Genomic DNA, 13,165 nt, shown 5'->3' with positions numbered 1-13,165 from the left:
ACCATTCCTTTTTTAACAATTATTTACAACCAAATTGAGGGTAAAAGTTGACGCCTCATGATCTAGATTCGTTTACTTTAATTAATTTGTTAAATTCCAAACCTGAAAAAATTAACTTAACTATTAAGAAATTCATGAATGTACTTAATAAAAAAAAATTCCTTCGTTCTATAAATATGTGTGCATTTTTCATTTTCGTCCGTCTCATAAAACTATATGCATTTCATTTATGGAAAGTTATCCCAATTTATAACTCTTATACATCAATTTATATACAACTTATATCATCATAAAACACTATTAATAATGTAGTCTCACTATCCACAAATCTTACTTTAATTACCATTTTTATTATTTCTCTTACTTTGCTAATTTTGTCTTAAATTATTTTTTGAGACGAACAAAGTATGTGGTGATAAAATAGAGTGATAATAGCATCTAATACTTTAAAATTCACACCAAATTTGGCATTTCCCGTAAACTTTAAAAACAGTAGCAAATATTATGAACTTCAATCGATGTACCAATCCCCACGACAATGATTTTTAACTCAATTTAGAAGTGACGTGACTCGTACGCTCTCCTACATGGACACACAGGATGGTGCAGGGAAACGACAACGTTTTCAGAACATTTAAACCACATTGTTTCAGCTGAAATTACACTTAAAAATGTTTTCATAAAAACTCTTCAGAATATGAAGATTAATGACCAATTGCCACCACAAGAATAGTAGAACAATTTATTTGTATATAATTTCGTGCTAGAAAAATTTTATTTATAAAGAAACGTGGGCCTCCGAATTATTGTTAATCTTATTATTACTAATTAAACATGGCCCTCATAATTATTGTGTTGCCTAGTTGGCTACGTTAAATATTCCACAACGCATTAATTACGTAATTTTTCTTTTGTCGTATAAGGTATCTCATTAACATTGCTCTTGTGAAAATAGATTTACTAGGATAACTTTCTTTTCTTATTCATTTTCATCACGTACGTACATGACCTAAACAGGAAATAAAAAAGGCAACTTCCCCTTCTAATTATTTGATTCGCATTTTAAAAATAGTGATGGCAGGCCACCGACGAAAAAGTTTCAGTGTGATTGTTGGAAAAAACGTGTGGAAATAAGAAAGGTTTTTAGCCTTTCTTCTTCTAAGTCTTTTTGGCTTTTCAACTTACGTAACCTCCGAGTGGTTTATGAGGATCTTTAATGTCAAGATTTTTGAAGTGGTCCTCTTATATCTTATAAATAGGTGAATTTGAGAGATGAGAAATATACCAACAAAAATCATTCTCTCTCCTCTCTAGCTCTCCATATCATAGTGTGCATTCTAGGAGCATTGCATAGCTCGATTCTCGGAACTCCATCAAGTTCGCCGGTGTCTAGCGGGTTTGATGTGCTTTTACACGCTAGGAGGAAGTCATTTTATCTTTGGGGACAATACGTCATTCCGTGAGCACTAGCCGGGGTGTTATTTGTCTTGCGGAAATAGGGTTTTCCTCGACTTGACTTTTAGCTCAGTTTGCTTATTTTTCCGTTGTAATTTTCATTCCACTAATTGTTGTTATTTTCCTTTCGATTGTTATAGTCAGAGTACTGCTTGTACACATCTTGGGAATTTTATCTCATTATTTCTAACAATCGCAAGACAAATTAGTGTACTCTTCTAAGACAGGATTATGCTAATTGAAATTGAAGGAAACATGAGCTCCAAAGCTGGAATGAAGAAACAAACAATCGCAATGTTCATGGGCTACGAAATGGTTAGTTTCTTGAGATCCATTCTCTTGAGAATTGTGTTTATCGTTCGTCATTTGACAAGTAAGACCAATTTAGACTTGGTAGTAGTAATTGGGATGCATGGATTGTTGAATATGTCAATGCGCATATGGTTCAATATAATTGTGTACTTATTGTTGGAGACAATATTGTGCATATTATTTGAACGTGTTGTTATAAACAACAAAGATCACGAGGTGGTCGCAATGGTCTCCGACGTGAACCATGGTAATAATCCTAATGAATGGTTTATTGATACATATGCCACATGTCATGTGTGTTGTGAGAGAAGCGTTTTTTCTACTTACAAATCTGTTGGAGGTAGAAAAGTACGCATGTGAAACCAAACCTCTTTTAAGGTGGTTAGTGTGGGTAATGTGTTCCTAAAATTAGGATCTGCAAAGGTTCTTACCCTTAAGGATGTGCTGCATGTCCCTGACATCCGAAACAATTTGGTGTCAGGCTCACTTCTAGTAAATCATGGATTTTTTTCACTAGAATTTGAGTGTAAAAATATTATATTGACCAAGTATGAAGAGTTCATAGGTGAAGGCCACCTAGTGAATGGGCTTTTTGAGATGAATGTTACGGTCAATCATCGTAGAAAAGGAATACGCAATAAGGAAGATGACACATCCTCTTATTTGTTTGAGTGCTCTGATTTATGGCATAATAGATTAGTAAATCTTAATTTACTAAAAGTAGATAAATTTAACTCACAATAAATATGTAAAGTGTGTTGAAGCCAAAATGACTAAGCTGTCGTTCCATTCGGTAGAGCGGAGCACAAAACCTCTTGAGTTGATCTATCCAGACTATGTGATTTGAAATTTGTGCAAACTAGAGGTGGTAAAAGGTATTTCATCACGTTTATAGATGATTGCACAAGGTATCGTTACCTTTACTTATTAAGAAGTAAAGATGAGACAATTGAAGCGTTTAAAGACTTCAAAAATGAAGCCGAAAATCAACTTAATTGTCGAATTAAGTGTGTTCGAAGTGATAGAGGTGGTGAGTATGTAGCGCCGTTTGCAGAATTATGTCATGCAAGTGGTATAATTCACCAAACTACAACTCCATATTCTCCCCAGTCGAATGGTGTTGCTAAACACAAAAATCGAACACTTAAAGAGATGATAAATGTGAAGGATCTGGCAGCGGAAGCGTTCAGAATTAAATCAAACAAATAAATCACATTATAATCAGATCTATTTAGCAGATTATTTAGACAAATTCTATTCGTGTAATTTTCACATGTATCATGCTCATAACTTGAATTAATCATGCTTTAAGTATAATTGAACCTAAAACATGCTTTTCTACGGAGCGGAAATAATACCTTGTTGATTCTCCAAAGAATCGACGATGGCTAGCGACTTCTTCTTTGAATACTAGACCACGGATCTTCACTCTGGTTCCCGAACTGTATTCCAATATCAGTGTGGGCTGACCTTACCGGAATACTAGGACTTAAATAAAAGAGACAGAAATTCGACTCGACGGAGGAGAGGAAAAATTCGACCAGCACTATTGGGGGGGGGGGGAATTTTGGAAAAATAATAATGTTATTTTTCTGTCTCCTTTATTCTCTTATTTATATTAAGTTTTTTTTGGGCCCACACAGAGATCTATGGAAGGTTTTGGATATGGGCTCATCCAATTTACTTTTTACTAATTAAATTGAACCCACAATTTAATACAAGCTTTAATTGGAATATTACGAGCAACCACTACAGAAGTAATATTGAACTCTTCCCATCCAAATCCGAAATTATAAGTAATCCGGGTTTCCGTTTTAACTTTCATTTCCCGCACTTAAGATGAAAATGTCCATTAATTAATTAATGTCTGCTATGCGCTTAATTAATTAACTTCTTATTAATTCCAAGAGTGGACTTAGCATGAAACGCTTATTTATTTTTCTTAGAGTAATCAAACTCCAACTAGCTAGGTTCCGAATAATAAAACCTTGTTTCACGCTTGAAAGTCGGTATTTGTTTCTCGGTGCGCACAAAAGGAAATAAACAGGTTCCCTTGGTCCAGCAAATCCACTAGATCACGCGGTCTAGGAACTCGTTGGTCGTAGGAAATCCTGGTCGTCGGACACACAGAGCACTCTTTCAAAAAACCCTCAACCACTTTACTAAACCTAGTATAGGGAAGTAGGGATCGATCCCACAGAGATGGATGCGTAATGATCGTGTTCAAGGATTTGGACTTGTTTTTGGGGTTGGCTGCTGCCACGCATTTTTCTTGGGTTGAGGAAAAAATAAACTTGACTTGGAAATTTTAAAACGGCTACGCTAACAACTAGACCTAGGCGAAGCAACAAAGAAAACTATCCGATCTATCACTAGATCTAAGAAACTACTCTAATTACTTAGACTCGGGAAACAAACTGACTGTGGGGACCATGACTGAAAAAAAAACAGAGTACGGACGAAAAGCTGGCAGAATAACTAACTCTGGTACTAACGAACAGCGACATCATCTTCTTCAACCAAATTGCGTAAAAACTCATAAGAAAAACAACATGAACGAAATCAGAGCAGAGCAAACTAAATCTAAACCAATTTGATGCATAACAACAAGAACTAAACAGATCCAGAGATGCTAGACGAAGTAAAACAGGAAAACAAGCGGAAAACTCAAATCCATCCAACAACTCCCCTTTCTCACTTTGGATCCAACCTCAGACGCTAAATCCACTCCGGATCCAAGCGTCCGACACAAACTCCAACCAACAGAAACATTTCATAACTTCAGATTTTAACGACAACCTCCAATAAATCAACAATCCACAGATCTATCACCAAATTCTCAGATCGAGTACCACATCATCAAAATAAAAACAGAGATCGACATAAAACTTGTTAAAATAAACTCTCAGCAGCAAGATCTACGTAAATCAACTTGAAATATCACAAATAAACGCAAACCAACAGAAGCGAAAGGATAACAAGTAACACCAACAGCCAAGTCGACTCCCAAAAGTGAAGTTCGACCGCAAAAATGCAAAAACAACTTAAATTTAAAGAGATTGTATCTTCGCCCACACGCGGACGGTGTTGCAACTGAAACTTCTGAAGAAATAAACCCCTTCGTGACCCAAACTACCCCAGATCTCCCATTCCCAAGTGTGTGTTGTGTGTATGAGCTAAGAGTGAGCGAAAAAAGTGATAGCGTCCTCCTTCGTGTATTGCACGCTCTTCTATTTATAGGCGTTGGAGTGGGGCCCAGCGAGGTATAGATAGACTTTGTTGCCCTCAGCTACCGACTCCCTCCGTCACGTCTTCTTTTCCTTTTAAGTCTGCTCATTCCACTTCATTCCTTCGCTAGATTGTTTCCTTCAGCATTCCCTCGATCTAGCGATTCTGTCACACACCTGGCTTAGAAAACGTGTTATACCCAGCAAAATGTAACGCTTTTCACCATATAACCGATGCATGAAATTAGCCTTATCAACGCTCCTCTTGAAGACATTGTCAAACGAGACTCACCTCGCGCACGATTCAATATAATAGCAATCCTAGCACCGCTAGATATTAATCACCACTACCCAATATATCGGGATTATTGGGTTACTTGAAAAACCCGCACCATTTGATAAGTCAAAGTAATGCATAATCAATACCGTATGCTCAATGCTAACCTACATTGATTAAGAAACAAATATTTATCAAGACCTCGCCTTTCAGTAGATAGCCCAAGGACAAGTATTGCTGTTAGATCCGTTCAGTGCTTTACCACACCAATGTCATCTTGTTTCAGTAAGGCTTTAGAAATATGCGGACTGACATTGCAACCTTTCACGATGGATAGTCTAATTCCATCTAGGTCGTGAAATTCTTCTTTTTCTTTGTTTAGGACTGACCGTGTTACCTTAAAGTGGACGACGCCCACAACCGGTCTACTAAAACAAAGACTTAGACTTTGTTAAGTTAACTTATACATTTAAACATGCAATAACATCCATTAAATGTAAAACATAACAACATTATGACAAAAATAATCTATTTTATTCCTTGGAAAATAAAATAAGAGTTTTACAGTATTCAATCACTCAAAACGTGATTTCTAGTTTACAAACTCTAACAATCTCCCACTTATACTCAAAACACTTTCGAGTATACGAAAAAATGTGCTAACGTCTAATTCTCCCACTTATACTGAAAGCGGATTGAGGTCTTGTATTAGTCGAACTCCATTCCTTCAACATGGCTCTCAAACGGCTTGACCGCTAATGCCTTCGTGAAAGGATCTGCCAGGTTGTTTTCTGACTCAATCTTGACCACTTGTATGTCTCTTCTCTACACAATGATATGATACTTCTCTCTATTTGTTTACTCGCTTTATGAGCCCGCGGTTCCCTCGAATTTGCCACAACACCAGAATTGTCACAATAAATGGTGACTTGGGCAGATTCGTAGCCACACCTAATTCCAGAAGGAAGTTCTTAAGCCATAAAACCTCCTTTGCAGCCTCTGAAGCGGCCACATATTCGGCTTCCATGGTAGAGTCCGCAATGCATTTTTGTTTTACACTCTTCCAAATTACAGCTCCACCTCCTAAGGTAAACACATATCCGGAAGTAGATTTTCTCGAATCTACATCAGCTTGAAAGTCTGAATCTGTATATCCTAAAGGATAGAGTTCGGCTGCATTGTAAACTAGAACATAGTCCTTAGTCCGATTAAGGTACTTGGGTATGTTCTTTACGGCAGTCCAATGTCCTTGGCCCGGATTTGACTGATATCGTGCTACCATGCCAACAGCAAAGCAAATATCAGGTCTAGTACAAAGCATATCATACATGAAACTACCTACTGCCGAGGCATATGGTATTCTTCTTATCTTTTATATCTCAGATGTTGTCTTAGGACACATCTCTTGAGATAAATGGATGTCGTGTCTGAAAGGTAAGAAACCTTTCTTGGCATCTTGCATGCTAAAGCGTTTAAGTACTGTATCGAAGTAAGATTCTTGGGATAAGCACAACGTTCTCTTTACACGGTCACGAAGGACCTTGATACCGAGAATGTGTCCCGCATCACCCATATCTTTCATCTCGAACTGGCTTGACAACCAAGTTCGTACTGATGACAACATCTTTTTATATCTACATATAAAACTAAGAACACAACATTTCCTTTTTCAACCTTCTTATACACGCAGCTCTCATTAGGGCATTTTTTGAATCCAAACTTTTGAACAGTTTGATCAAAACATTGGTTCCATGATCTAGATGTTTGCTTGAGGCCATAAATGGCCTTCTTAAGCTTCCAAACCATGTGTTCATTGCCCTTTACTACATAGCCTTCGGGTTGTTCCATGTAGATAGTCTCCTCAAGACTACCGTTTAAAAATACAGTCTTAACGTCCATCTGTCATATTTCACAATCCATGTAAGCTGCTATAGACAAAAGTATACGGATCGATTTGAGCATGGCTACTGGGGAGAAAGTCTCATCGTAATCAATGCCTTTGTTAGGTTTGGTATACTGAAAAGCATGTTTCGAGCAAGTTTCGCGCGAATAGAATCTTGGTTGTATACGTAAAACTCTACAATCCACTTTTAACTCGATTCAGTATTATTCGAGCAGTCTCGCACGAATAGAATCACTATTATTATTACATTGTGTTTGCTTGTGCATTTATAAGATGTTTTATAAACATTTAAATGTATACGAAGCAAACAAAGTCTAAGTCTTTTGCTTAGTAGACTGGTTGTGGGCGACATCCACTTTAAGGTAACATGGTCGGTTCTATGCAATGCTTTGCAAAAGAAAAAGAAGAATTTCACAACCCAGATAGGCTTAGACTATCTATTGTGAAAGGTTGCAATGCCAGTCCGATTATTTCTAAGCCTTACTGAAATAAGATGACATTGGTGTGGTATAACACTGATCTAACAGCAAGACGTGTCTTTATGCTATCTACTGGAAGACTAGGTATTGATAAAATACTATTTCTTAATCTACATACGTTAGCATTGAGCATACGGTATTAATTATGCGCTACTTTGACTTATCAAATGGTGCGGATTTTTCGCAACCAAATACAGCTTAGTAGACTAGTTGTGGGCGACGTCCACTTGAAGGTAACACGGTCGGTTCTACGCAATGCTTTGCAAAAGAAAAAAAAAATCACAATCCAGATAGGCTTAGACTATCTATCGTGAAAGGTTGCAATACCAGTCCGATTATTTCTAAGCCTTACTGAAATAAGATGACATTGGTGTGGTATAGCACTGATCTAACAGCAAGACGTGTCTTTATGTTATCTACTGGAAGACTAGGTATTGATAAAATACTATTTCTTAATGTACATACGTTAGCATTGAGCATACGGTATTGATTATGCGCTACTTTGACTTATCAAATGGTGCGGGTTTTTCGCAACCCAATAATCCTGATATATTGGGTAGTGGTGATTAATATCTAGCGGTGTTAGGATTGCTATTTTGTTGAATCGTGCGCGAGGTGAGTCTCGTTTGATAATGTCCTCAAGGGGAGCTTGAACCATGTTTTATTATTCAGAAAACTGGCCAGTTGGTGTTTTATTACTCTCTGAATAATAAATAAGTGTTTCTTGCTAAGTCTACTCTTGGAGTTAATAAGATATTAATTAATTAAGTCCATAGTAGACATTAATTAATTAATGGACATTTATATCTTAAGCGCGAGAAATAAATAATAAACAAAATGGAAACCCGGATTACTTGTAATTTCGGATTTGGATGGGGAGGTTAATATTATTTCTGTAGTGGTTGCTCGTAATATTCCAATATAAGCTTATATTAAATTGTGGGTTCAATTTAGTTAGTAAAAAGTTAATTGGGGTGAGACCATATCCAAAACCTTCCATATATCTTTGTCTGGGCCCAAAAGGAACTTAATATAAATAGGAGAATAAAGGAGACAGAATCGCACTTTTCTTTTGAAATTTTCGTTCCGGAAGACTAAATTTTCTTGATTTTCTCCTCCGTGAGTTTTTCAGCTCCTCTTCCGTGAGGAATTTTCTGTCTTCTGTATTCGAGTCCTAGTATTTTGATAAGATCAGCCCACACTGATATCGAGAATACAGTTCGGGAACCAGAGAGAAGATCCGTGGTCTAGTATTGAAGATCATCACGTGGAGAAGGCGCGAGCAATCGACGATTCTTTGGAGAATCAAAATCGGTAACCCTAAACCGTAGAAATCATGTTTTAGGATTTATATTTTCTTAGCATGAATTATTTGCGTTCTAGCATGCAATTATCTGTTTAACATGTGAATTGATTAATCGCATAATCGGTCAAATAGATCCGTATCTGATTTATTTGTTTTGTACAAGTCTTCCGCTGTGCAAGGGGCACCAAACCCCATGCCTTCCCGTTGGGTATACCCCTTAGCCACTAGTCTTGCCTTGAAGACTTTAACTCGTCCATCGGGTCCATGTTTACATTTGTATATCCACTTGCTCCCAATGGCAGTACAACCTTCGGATAGGACAAACAAATTATTAACGTCTTTGTCTACCATTGATTGTAGTTCCGAATCCATTGCTTTCACCCATTCGCTATCTGAGGAGTGATCAAGTACATTCGCGCTTCTGCAAGATTCCAGGGATCAAGTACATTGCTGTCCGAGGAGTGATCCATGCACTCTCCCAAACCAATGTATCTTTCGGGCTCATGTGAGACCCTCCCACTGTGGCGCGGCACTACAACATTTGGTGTAGAAGTTGAATTTTCTGGAATTGTTTGTACACTAGGTACTTGTTCTTGGTTAATGGAACTTGTGACTAAAGTCAGCTCATGTAGAGCCATTTCACTGCTGGACTTATGATTCATTACAAAGTCTTATTCTAAGAATGTGGCATGAGTGCTCACAATGACTTTCTTATCTCGGAGACTATAGAATTCATAAGCTTTCGATCCTCTAGGGTAACCTATAAACACACATACCTCCGTCCTTGATTCCAGCTTAGTTGGATCCTTTTTCAATACATGAACCGGACACCCCCACACTTTGAGTTGTTCCAGATTAGGCTTACGCCCAGTCCACAACTCATATGGGGTAGTAAGAACTAATTTTGAAGGTAAATTGTCTAATATATGGCTCGGAGATAGCAAGGCATGTCCCCAAAACGAAATTGGTAACCGTGCATAACTGATCATCGAACGGACCATGTTTAACAAGGTCATATTCCTTTTTTCAGCTACGCCATTCTGCTGGGGTGTGCTCGGAGCAGTCAATTGGGATTGATTTCGCAACACTAATAAGTAGTCCAAAAACTCGGTACTTAGGTATTCGCCTCCGCGATCAGATCGCAGGCATTTGATACTCTTGCCATGATACGTCTCTACATAAGCCTTAAACTCCTTGAACTTGTCAAAAGTTTCAGACTTGTAGCGCATCAAATAGACGTATCCAATTTTTGAGAAGTCATCAATGAAGGTGATGAAGTATCGAAAACCGCCCCTTGCCTCGGTTGACATTGGTCCACACACATCAGTATGAACGAGCTCAAGTACTTCCTTGGCCCTATTACCCTTTGACCTAAAAGGTCTCTTAGTCATCTTGCCTTCTAAACATGATTCACATGTTGAAAACGACTGCTTCTCAAGACCTTCAATAAGATCTTGATCAACCATAGCATGGATCCTGCTTTCGTTGGCATGACCAAGTCTAAGGTACCATAAGTACGTTTCGTTCATTGAACTTGAAGGTTCTTTTCTCTTATTTGAAACTCTCGATGTTGTATTGAGTTCTGATTTACGTTGATTAAACTGTGTAGAAGTGATTGTGTACAGATTGTTTTCCATGATACCACGACAGATATAAGAACCATCTTTCTTAATAACGCAATTGTCATTAAAAGAAATCGAATATCCATCAAAAGATAATTTAGAAACTGAAATTAAATTTTTTCTAAAAGAAGGTATCAACAAAACATTCTTCAAAATAAAAAATCTATCACTACTAAAACGTAAATAAACGTCTCCCACTGCAACGGCCGCCACTTTTGTAGCGTCACCCACCTGGACCTCGATCTCACGATCATGTAACCATGTTGTCACCTGCATTAAGTCAGGATCAAAACATATATGACCAGTAGCTCTCGTATCAATAACCCATGAATGAGTACTTGTCGAAGCCAAACAAGATTCGATGTAGCTCCAGTCCAATAACCCATAGGTTAGCTGTGCCTGGTGTGGCTGAAGGAACAACAATTGAGTCAAGGAATGCTACATTCTTTGAGAATGATCACCCTTGCAAGAGGCAGGAGGATCGTTCTAGTGAAAGAATAATGGTTGAATTCACTAGTTCTAATCCTCCAAAAAGGACGAGGTTAAGTCCAGGGGACGTAGAACCAAGACGTGGTAAAAGAGTAAAGTTGCTAAGACATTTGGTCCCGACTTCATAACTTTTATGTTGGATGATGAACCAAAGTCGTTGGCGGAAGCGTTGTCTGGCACACATGCGTCATTCTGGCTATAAGACCTTAGGGTGCAAGTGGATCAATAGTGAAATTGAATCAATTATGAGAAATAACATATGAGTGTTAGTAGACTCGCCAGAAGGCTGTAAGACCTTATGGTGCAAGTGGATCCTGAGAAGGATATATAAAACTGATGGTACTATTAAAAAGTACAAAGCTCGCTTAGTTGTGAAAGACTTTAAGCAGCAAGAATGATATGACTTCTTCGACACATATTCACCCGTTACGAGAATCACTTCTATTCGGATGCTTCATGCAATTGCCGTTGTGCACAATCTTGAGATTCACCAATTGGATGTGAAAATCGCATTTCTGAATTGTGAATTAGAGGAAGAAATTTATATGGAGCAATCTGAAAGGTTTGTAGTATCTGGCCAAGAAAGGAAGGTATGCAAGCTAGTAAGGTCCCTATATTAATTGTTCCGCCTTAAACCACAAAGTCACAACAAGATCAATTATTACTGAAAATTCCAATGAATTTTTGTTTAACCCAAAAAAGAAAAATTGAATTCAATTTTAAAACTTATTTTTAAAAAAATTGCTAAATTTTAGAACTCATTTTTTTTTATAAAAGAATCACCAACATAAACTAGTCTGACCTAATACACTTGGCATCACTCTTACCCATATATGAATATTATTGTAGTGTTGGTTTGTATTTTTTATGTATTTATTTGATTTTTTAGGTATAATTGTTATATTTCCAAATATTAGATTATTATTTTATTAGTATAGAATTATTTAAAATTATAAATAAATTTGTATTAAAACTACACAATGATTCTAGTTCTGAACTGGAATCGACCGGTTCTTTAATTACAAGAAAAATAACACTTAAGGACGCTTTTTTATTCCATTAGGGACGCTAATATGTATTGCTAAATACATCACCGACGATTCTAAAAGCGTCCTAATTGGTGGTGTGCCAAAGAAAAATAAGGACGCAAAAGGGAAGCGTCGGTGAATTAATCAATATAGGGATATTATTAAAAAGCGTCTCTAAATATGCAATTTAGAGACACTATTTAAAATCATCCTAAATGAACTTAGAGACACTGCTAAAAAGTGTCCCTAAATGAATTTAGAGACACTATTAAAAATTCTCCTAAATGCAAATAAAAAGTGTCCCTAAATGCAAAATATAGAAGCTATCTATTCCAAACATTAGCAAGCATAGTAAGAAGCATCAAATTACGAATGAAGTAATTTAAATTGGACAAAAAATTCTTTACAATCTGATTCAAACCAAGTTCAAAAACCAAAATTCTAGTAAAACTGTTATTTCTAGCTGAGATGTTCTACACATAAACTGCCCTAAATCAACAAGATCAAATCACCTTGTATCTAACAATAATAAAGAAACATAGCTCTGCTGCAATGTACTTCAAGCTATCAACCTTTTTCAATGCTTAAAAGTCTTGAGAGGCAGCTTAAAAGTCTTGAGAGGCAGGGAGAATTCAGTCTCTAACTCTTCAACGACTGATCAATGAATTTCATTACTTTCAAGCCAAATCCACATCAAGGAAGTTCTGGCACGTTTTCTTTAATCCTGCAGATTCAACATAAAATAATTAACACCAATTCTTCATATCCTCAGTTATTTACATCTATGTTACAGAAGCTTGGGAAAACTCAAGAGTCTTACATGCTCAAAAATGTTCTTCAATGAGATATCAAAAGTCCCAACTAAATGGACTTGTTTGCCATTCATTGCTATTATCCATGCAGGAATGTTCAGGTTGATAATCCACCTACATACAAACATATTGATAATCAGATTGATAATTATACTCCAGCAAAAACTTATACGAGTATAGATTCACGTATTGATAATCCACTCACATACACACTTCAGAAACAAAAAAGAAACAATCTTGTTTTCATTCAAACAA

General features: G+C 36.9%; 1 long non-coding RNA gene across 1 annotated transcript; it reads right to left on the bottom strand.

The window, feature by feature from the left end:
- Positions 1-12,443: 12,443 nt before the first annotated feature.
- Positions 12,444-13,105, bottom strand: LOC125218195. Its single transcript, XR_007175900.1, has 2 exons — positions 12,919-13,105; positions 12,444-12,822 (listed from the first exon to the last, which is right to left on the bottom strand). It is a non-coding gene; the product is annotated as an uncharacterized LOC125218195 (long non-coding RNA).
- Between the last annotated feature and the right edge of the window lie 60 nt (positions 13,106-13,165).

Source organism: Salvia hispanica, chromosome 4 (assembly GCF_023119035.1).
Source record: "Salvia hispanica cultivar TCC Black 2014 chromosome 4, UniMelb_Shisp_WGS_1.0, whole genome shotgun sequence".
Classification (NCBI taxonomy): domain Eukaryota; kingdom Viridiplantae; phylum Streptophyta; class Magnoliopsida; order Lamiales; family Lamiaceae; genus Salvia; species Salvia hispanica.
The sequence above is the reverse complement of the archived record's forward strand: the minus strand, read 5'-3'. Positions and strand labels throughout refer to the sequence as shown.